General features: G+C 38.6%; 1 pseudogene; it reads left to right on the top strand.

The window, feature by feature from the left end:
* Nucleotides 1–867: 867 nt before the first annotated feature.
* Nucleotides 868–7,273, top strand: LOC114034308 (annotated as a pseudogene).
* The last annotated feature ends 526 nt before the right edge of the window (nt 7,274–7,799 follow it).

Below are 7,799 nucleotides of genomic sequence, written 5' to 3'. Positions count from 1 at the left end.
GAGAGTGGGGCTGAGGAATTTGTGCCAACTCTGCCTCACTTAAATTCAATTCATGAGCAAGTCAAGACATCACCTGTGATGTCATTGGTTCACTTTGAAAACAAAGGATGAGCAACAACAGCTACACACGATGAAGTAGGACAACTTTTATCAGCTAGCAAGGAGTAGGGTCCTGAGATAAAAAAATAAGTAGACTTTTTAGGTGAAATACATGAGACCTGCGTATCTAAGGGCACCAGGGCCGGTAAGATGATAAGGAAAACCACTGAATTCAATTCAACAAACATTTTAAGCACCTTATGTGAGTTTGATAATGTGCTAGAAATAAAAAAAAAACCAACACCAGAAAGTCCTTGCCTTCAATACAAGGCCATTCAGGATAAATCACAACAGTCATTATTAAATGCACTCTACGTGCAAGACATTGTGGTAGAGACTTGAAGACGTAAAACAAAGCCCAAACATCTCTGCCTGCAAAGAATTCACATTCTACTGGGGGATATGATATGTACGCAGATAAGTAAATACAAAGGAAAACGTAGGGGGCAGAGAGATTCAAATCAAGTGCTCCAGGAAAATTTGAAGAGGGAGAGAAAATATTTTCAGCTTGGGGGTTTTAGTCTTCTCCACAGAGTGTATAGAGGTGAAATTGGGGAGGAGTTGTGTATTTAAATTTAAAGGGGGAGGGGTGCAGGGGAAGGAACAGCCTGGAGCCAGACTCGAGTTCTCAGACAGAATATTTTAGGTCTTGCTTTATTGTGGCTTTATGTTTTGCTCCCACAAAACAACTGCTTTGAGTTTCTTTTCTTCTGCTTAATTCCCATCTACTAGTTAACCGCACACCCATTTCTGCCCCTACCTCCCCTGATGTGGGAGGTGGCAGCTGGGAGTCCCCAGCTGACTAAAGTCCTGTTCCAACAAGCAGAGACCCGCACAATCTCCCTGTGCCAAAGGGGACAGAGCCTCCTCAGGCTGGAGGGCAGGGAAAAACCAGATCTCCACAGGGCTAGCTGCCCCGTTCCTATCACCAAGAAGCAGGCACAGCCAGGAACTTCCCTTAGGGCCCCTGACCTTAATGTGGACCTGGGTGGGAGGAAGATTGGGGTAGGAGGAGGAAGAAAAGTAGATGGTGTATCCAGACAGGCAGGCAGGCTGGCAGGCAGTGTGGGGAGGCCTATGGAAAAGTTTCTTTCATGTGCTTCCAAATTTTCCTGTAAGAGCTGGCTGGCAGGAGTGGGCCTTCAGCTGAGCAGTTTGGTGGGGCTTTCAGCTCCAAGACCACACACAGATTAAGAGCTGGGGACTTTGGGATTCTTCCACGTGGTGGTGGGGGTGCTGCTCAGACTCCGCTAGGAAAATACATCTGGATTTGACGTCATCACTGCCCCCACCCAATGCTTAGGGTCAGGGGTGTGCTAGAGAGAGCAGACTGTTAAATTTTCAGTATGGGTGTCCATATCCCAGAAATCTGCAAAGGGAACAGGTCAGGGCTTGATTTATTATTTTGCTGATTGTGTAGACTCAAGGAAATGATGGAGAAAATATTAATAATACAGATTAAATTTAAAAGTATTTTTTTTCTTCAGAAAGCCAATTGTTAAACATCTACCAGCACAGCCTTACTTAGGGCTCAGAAGTTGAGGGAGGTAGGGAACTGAGAGAAAAGGGGGGAGGGGAAGGCTGGATCTAAGAGTTGAAGTGGAAAGTCCTTTGCCTAAATATGGTCCTAAGGAGAGCTCTAAAAAATTTGCAATAAATCCCAGAAAGCTCTGTAAGGCAGAAAGTGCTGGTGGGGGTTATAAAAAGTTTAGTTCCAGTTAAGCAGGTGTTTCAGTGGTACTAAACACATGAGGTGATGTCCTGGAAGATTCTGAGACGAGGCTAGTCCCGTTTTGAAGCTATTTTTAAATCACAAGGTCAAGTTACAGACTGGTTAATTAACAAGTAGACTGAGCTGCTCTAGATGCCAGGCAAACCAGCCTGGCATGAGCCTGGAGAGAGGACCAGCAGCCAGCAGATTCTTAGGTCATGGACACTGCCAGGGCAGGAGAAGAGCCAAGCCAGATGTAAAGAATTAAGTTCAAACATCATAGAACTGTGAAAACACTAATGCTTCAAAAATCTGCTTCGTGCCACTCCCATTTTAAAAGAGCCCTCTCATGCGGTCTTTCTCCTGCCTCCCCAGTAAATTCAGCACTCCAATATTTAAAAAAAAAAATGCATTTGATACCTTTCATTTTAACATCACTTTATTTCTCGATATGCGTTTCCACCCTGAGAGCCATCCCAATTAACAAAGAATAAAAAAGAAAGGCAAAAAAAGTAGTTAAGCAAAACTAATCAGCATAAAAATCAAATTTGACAGAACATGTGGGCTCTGCACCCAGAATCCCTCACCTGTGAAAAGAAAGAGGGAGAGGTGCCTTCTCACATCTCTTGGGGGCCAAGTTTGGTCACTGTAATTTCATAGCATTCAGGTTCAATTGTTTTGCTGTTTTTTTTTTTCTTATTTCCATTGTTGAAGCCATTATGTATATTCTTTTCCTGGTTCTTCTTACTTTACTTTGTATCAGTTCAAATAAATTAACCCTTCTTTCTCTTCATCACATTCGTCATTTCTCAAAGGCAGTAACATTCCATCACATTCATGTAACCCAGTGTGTTCGTTCACCCATTCCTCAATTGATAGGCATCTATTTTGTTTCCAGATCTTTCATCACTTCTTTTCTAAAGGATCATAGAAATTGACCTACTACAAAATGTCTGGTAAGAGTATCAACTTAATTTGGCTAATCTTGCCTCTGAAATTGGACTTTTCAAAGTTAATTTTCATTACTTTGGCTCAGGAATATGAAAAATGTTTAAAAGTTGTCAATTTTGTTTGTTTGTTTTCATATAGCATGAAGGCCTAAGAGATCTTTATTAAAAGACCAAGAGGAAGAACTCCATCATGTTAAATAGATTTTCTAAAGACACCCATGGTCAAGGAATGCTCTGGATGACAGGATGCGAAAACTCACACCAATGAGTTCAGGTTCCATTAAACTTTTGAAGGTTAAAGATATGACATCATCTCTTTTTGCACATGCAAACATAGAGACTATTCTGCAAGCTTCTTCACATTCTATGTATTTTGAAGCAACCAGTATTAATTGGGTGGAGGAATTATTCAGTGTAATGAGCTCCTTGAGGACAGTGAGGGGTAGTGAAGAGTGTTGACTGTGGAATTGGAGGACTTGATTCCAAACTGAACCTCTGTCATTACCTGTGAGACTCTGGACAAGTTCCTTAATCTCCCTTGACCTCAGTTTCTTAATCTGTAAAATGAAGTGTTGGACTAGAAAGATGGTCCATGAGGTCACTTCATGAATATCACCACATAATCATAACCTGAAGGCAAGGACTGACTTTTGCTCTGCCTTGGTATTCTCAGTGCCTTGAAGATGGTAGGTGATTAACAAATGCTTGTAAGGTTAGGTTAAATTGGATTGAATTGTATTGGATTGAATTGTATTGGTATGTATTCCTCCAAGGTAATGGATTTATTTTCTCTCACTTTGGATTTGTCATCACATTTTTCTATTCTAGCAACTCATTTCTATACTAATTCTGGTGGCAGCTTCTTACTATTAATTCAGGAGATTTCTTCAACTCTTACTATTTCTGCCCTACTTTAAAACATGATTCTTGGAACTTCATGGAAACCTGCAACACACTTGCAAGCAACATTTCCTTTATCATGTAACAAATGAACATCTTTTTCTCACTAGGGAGCTCTTTCATGAAAATGGAGTCTTTGTTTTTTAAAAGCTGGTGGCCTTCTTATTCCACACCTGATATCATAATCGTTTTGTAACCTCACAATCACTTTCATAGCAGTCTTGTTTATCCAAACTTAATCCTGTTTTTATACAATTTTCCCCGGTGATAGTAATGCAATGGAAAATTGGTAAATGGGAAAATATATGCCATGCAGAGAAAACTGTTTCTACCTAGGATGTTTTTCTTTTTTATTATCTTTACTGTCTTTATATTTTAATAAGCAAATAGGATAGTAGGATTATATAAATAATGCAATACAAATACATTGCAGTATGAACTATGATATATCTGTACAATGACCATAATATAAATTCTATACTTAAAAATAGAAAAATATTAAAGGCTGGGTTTTATTACTTCAGCTTTCTATAAATATGTCAAAACTTAGGTCTATTTTGACCTTCGTTTTATTTCCTCCACTAACCTCCTTCATATGATGGAGTGAAAGTATCCTTAAGTTCTTAAAGGCTATGGGGGTGGGGTGGGAAGCAGAGCTCAAACTCCTCCAATAGAATGTAAGCACCAGGAGGGAAGCCATGACTTTTTTTTGGGGGGGGGGGTTGTATTCCTAGTGCCCTATTCATATTAGGCACTCAAGAAAAGCTTGTTGGATTGAATGGATTAGGTCCTGCAGTGCTAGAAAGGCTTCAGTTACAAGTCTACTGATAGACTTTCTGTATTTGACACCTGAGGACCAGCCTAGATAAGTCTGGAGAGGCAGTTCATTAGAAGCATTTCCACCATATAACTTTTTTTCCTTTAATGTCAGCAATCCATGACACTATCTCCTATGGCATGGAGGGGTTGTAGTTTTTTGTCAATGGGGAACTATCCATACTGGAATTTTGAACTTAATACTTTCAGTCTTTAAAATATGGAACTTGAAAAGGATCCAGCTATTTCTGTGAAACTTAGAAATCCTACTTACTAATTTCACAGTTGACTAGTGTGAAATTGATTATTGATTACTAAGTGATTGATTAATAGTTAAAGAGTTTTAATAATCACTGTAACAAACTTCTAGGACTTAGATTTAAATTTATTTTGTATAGACCTTGGTGAAAAAGTTTGTAAAAGACTTTGTAGGAGACTGTGAACATAACTGAGGCTGGACCTAGCTCTTGAGGGAGATAAGATAGATGGACGATGATTTCACTTATTCAGGAAGTGTTTTTCCTAGAACTGGGTGTCTGTGATAAAAAGGGGGGGGAAAACGTGTGGTGATATCTGGTTGGGGACTTTATAGATGTTTTTCAACTCTGTATTTTCCTTGTTACTATGGATTTTAGAGCCCCCCCCACCTTTTGTAAGCAGAATTATGGATCATAGTCTGAGTTTAGTTGGCACCAGTAGACCTTATGTAATAAACTTATGTAACCAAACTGCATATAAGGTGGCTCTGATTGTAAGGTGTGTCTTTGGTCAATGAGGGGCCATGGCCTCTATTGTTGGCATTTGCTAGCTTTGCTCATAAATAGATTTTGCTTGGACTTTTATGCCTCAGTTTCTCTTTATTGCAGGTTTTTACTGCAATACTATTAAAATTTATTTTTCTTAAAGGAAATGGATTAATTTCTGTTTTTGCATTTTCTTCTCAGAATGCCTTATATCAATAACTTGGGATACACATATTTAGAATTGAAACAGCTCAAGGGAAACACAGTATATGCAAACTTAGAGACTGACATGGACTATTTGTGCCCAGTCTGTGGTAGAACACTCTGAGCTTGTATTGGTCCGATCAGCCACAATCAGACACATTAAAACTTGTCTCTAGCATCGCAATGTCATTTTGGTCCTAACCAACCAATAGTGATTCAGGATGAGATCATTTCCATCAGAAATTATTGAAGAGCATGTCATAATAATATAAGAACAACACTTTTAATATATACTACCATATAAAATACTGATAATCTCTAAACTGCATGGAATCCCAATCAAAAACTTTCAAAATATATAAATCTAACAGAAGAAATAAAACTCATGTGGGGAAAAGATGAGATACATGTCATGCCTGTCATCCCACCTGCTACTAAAGTTGTCCCAAAAATGTTTTCAGTAAATTTACAGAAGGTGAGGTTACATCTTAATAATCTTATTTTGCTTAAAAAAAACAATAATTTTATCTTTTTTGCACAGTAGTCTGAAGGACATCAAATATACAGAAATAATAGCAGGCCAGGGACTTGTCCTATTTCTAACTGAATGCCATCAAAAAAGTTGAGAACATGATAGTAGTAATAACTAACATTTATATAGTGCATTGGAGTTTGTGAAACTCATTATAAATAAATAAAATAAAAAAGGAAGGTGTTCAAGTCAAATTTAACTACTTTGAGACTGTAGATTTGGATTTTCCTTTAAAAATATAGATTTTTTTTTTTCATTTAGCAAAGTAGAGACCAAGGAAACAACTACAGACACCACTGATGAACATTTATAACATTTAAACAAGCTTAAAAAGCACAGGACAACATTGGAGGGTTCAGAAGTGGGTAGTTCAGATATCCAAAGGTCACCCTGTAAGAAGGAGAAGAAAAAAAAATAAAGGACCTGAAGTGTTGAGTTTACTTTAAGAAGCTAGGGGAGGGAAGAGGAGAGAAATAATTCTGGAGATATGGATACGTTGATATCAAGTTCAAAAATCAAGAAAAGCTCTCTGAAGGAAGAAACTGCTAAAGATTAGCATTCAAAAGCTGAAATGTCAAAGGACTATAAAGATTTGGCAGTCTCTACTGAAGAGGAGAAAGATGCTGGAGATATGAACGATGGATCCCTTTCAAAACCAAAAAGAAAATAGAATTAAGAGGCATAAAGAGACACAAAATGGATAGGAGGTGGTACCATTGGGCATATTATTCAAGAGTGAATGAATGGAATTGAAAAAAGAATATTTGACTCTGCAGAAAACCAGTATGCTTCTTTAAAAAAAAATCCTAAATAAAGTCTGAGAATTTAGGACAGATGGACACAGATCCTGAAATAAAAAATAGCCTTGCAAATAGTGAAGACCGTCAGCCTCCTGAGAAGGTTAACACAATGGGACCCCAGTTTGTGAGTGGACTGATTGTGAAGATCATTAGCAGGAACCCCTGCCAATCAGGAAACACCTCCAGACCACCTTGGCAGTGATAACTGATGTTGTTTGTGTTGATGTGCTAGAAGATATGGGGAGCCTTGCTAGCTTTAAAACTCCAGAGGATGCTTGAGCAGCAATCAAAGCACGTAAATAAATTAAAAAGAAATACAATTAGAAATTTGAGATCCCTCCCTGGTGACCATGAACAGAGATACTGGGAGAAGATTTTAGTAGACAGGCAGGCTAAACTTAATCAACCCTGTGAAATCAAATGGGGAACAGAGAAATTGATCAACAAAGCTGAAAAAAATTAGACTGTCCAAGACTCAACAAGCAAATCAATACATTCGTTTTTCAGAATATGATTGAAAAGATTTTAATTTTGCTTTACCTTGAGGACTTTTAAATTCACTGAATGCATTTGTTGTTGTTTGTCCTTCATTCTCAAAGAGCACCATGATATCAGGGAGGTGATGCCATGACTTGCAAGTGAATTGGATTTAAGTGAGGGAGGGCTGTGCAAAGTCACCAGCCTCACTTTTTCCTCCAAAGTCATTTGGGTCCAGCGGCAGGATCAGGACAACTGGAGATAGCCCTGGATGCAGTGGGAGACCTTGGCCTTTTTAAGTTAAGGTTTTTAACAGGTCTCAGTTTGACTAAGTAAGAAATGAGGCAGAGAATGGCCTCTTTAACCTAGTCAAAAAAAAAAAAAATCAATCTGGGAGGGGAAGACCCTCAGGGTTTCTGGCCAAAACAAAAACAATTGCTATTTACATTCACTCTGAGCCAAAGAGGGCACAAACAATGACCAAGTAGGGCTTAACTTGAGACCTATTGTTGGCCAATCAATGAAAGCTACAGTGATTTGGGGTTAAGGCTGGTCTTTCTTTCTTCT

This window comes from Vombatus ursinus, unplaced genomic scaffold (assembly GCF_900497805.2).
Source record: "Vombatus ursinus unplaced genomic scaffold, bare-nosed wombat genome assembly UNPS02008961.1, whole genome shotgun sequence".
NCBI lineage: Eukaryota > Metazoa > Chordata > Mammalia > Diprotodontia > Vombatidae > Vombatus > Vombatus ursinus.
This window is presented reverse-complemented; position numbering and strand designations above follow the sequence as displayed.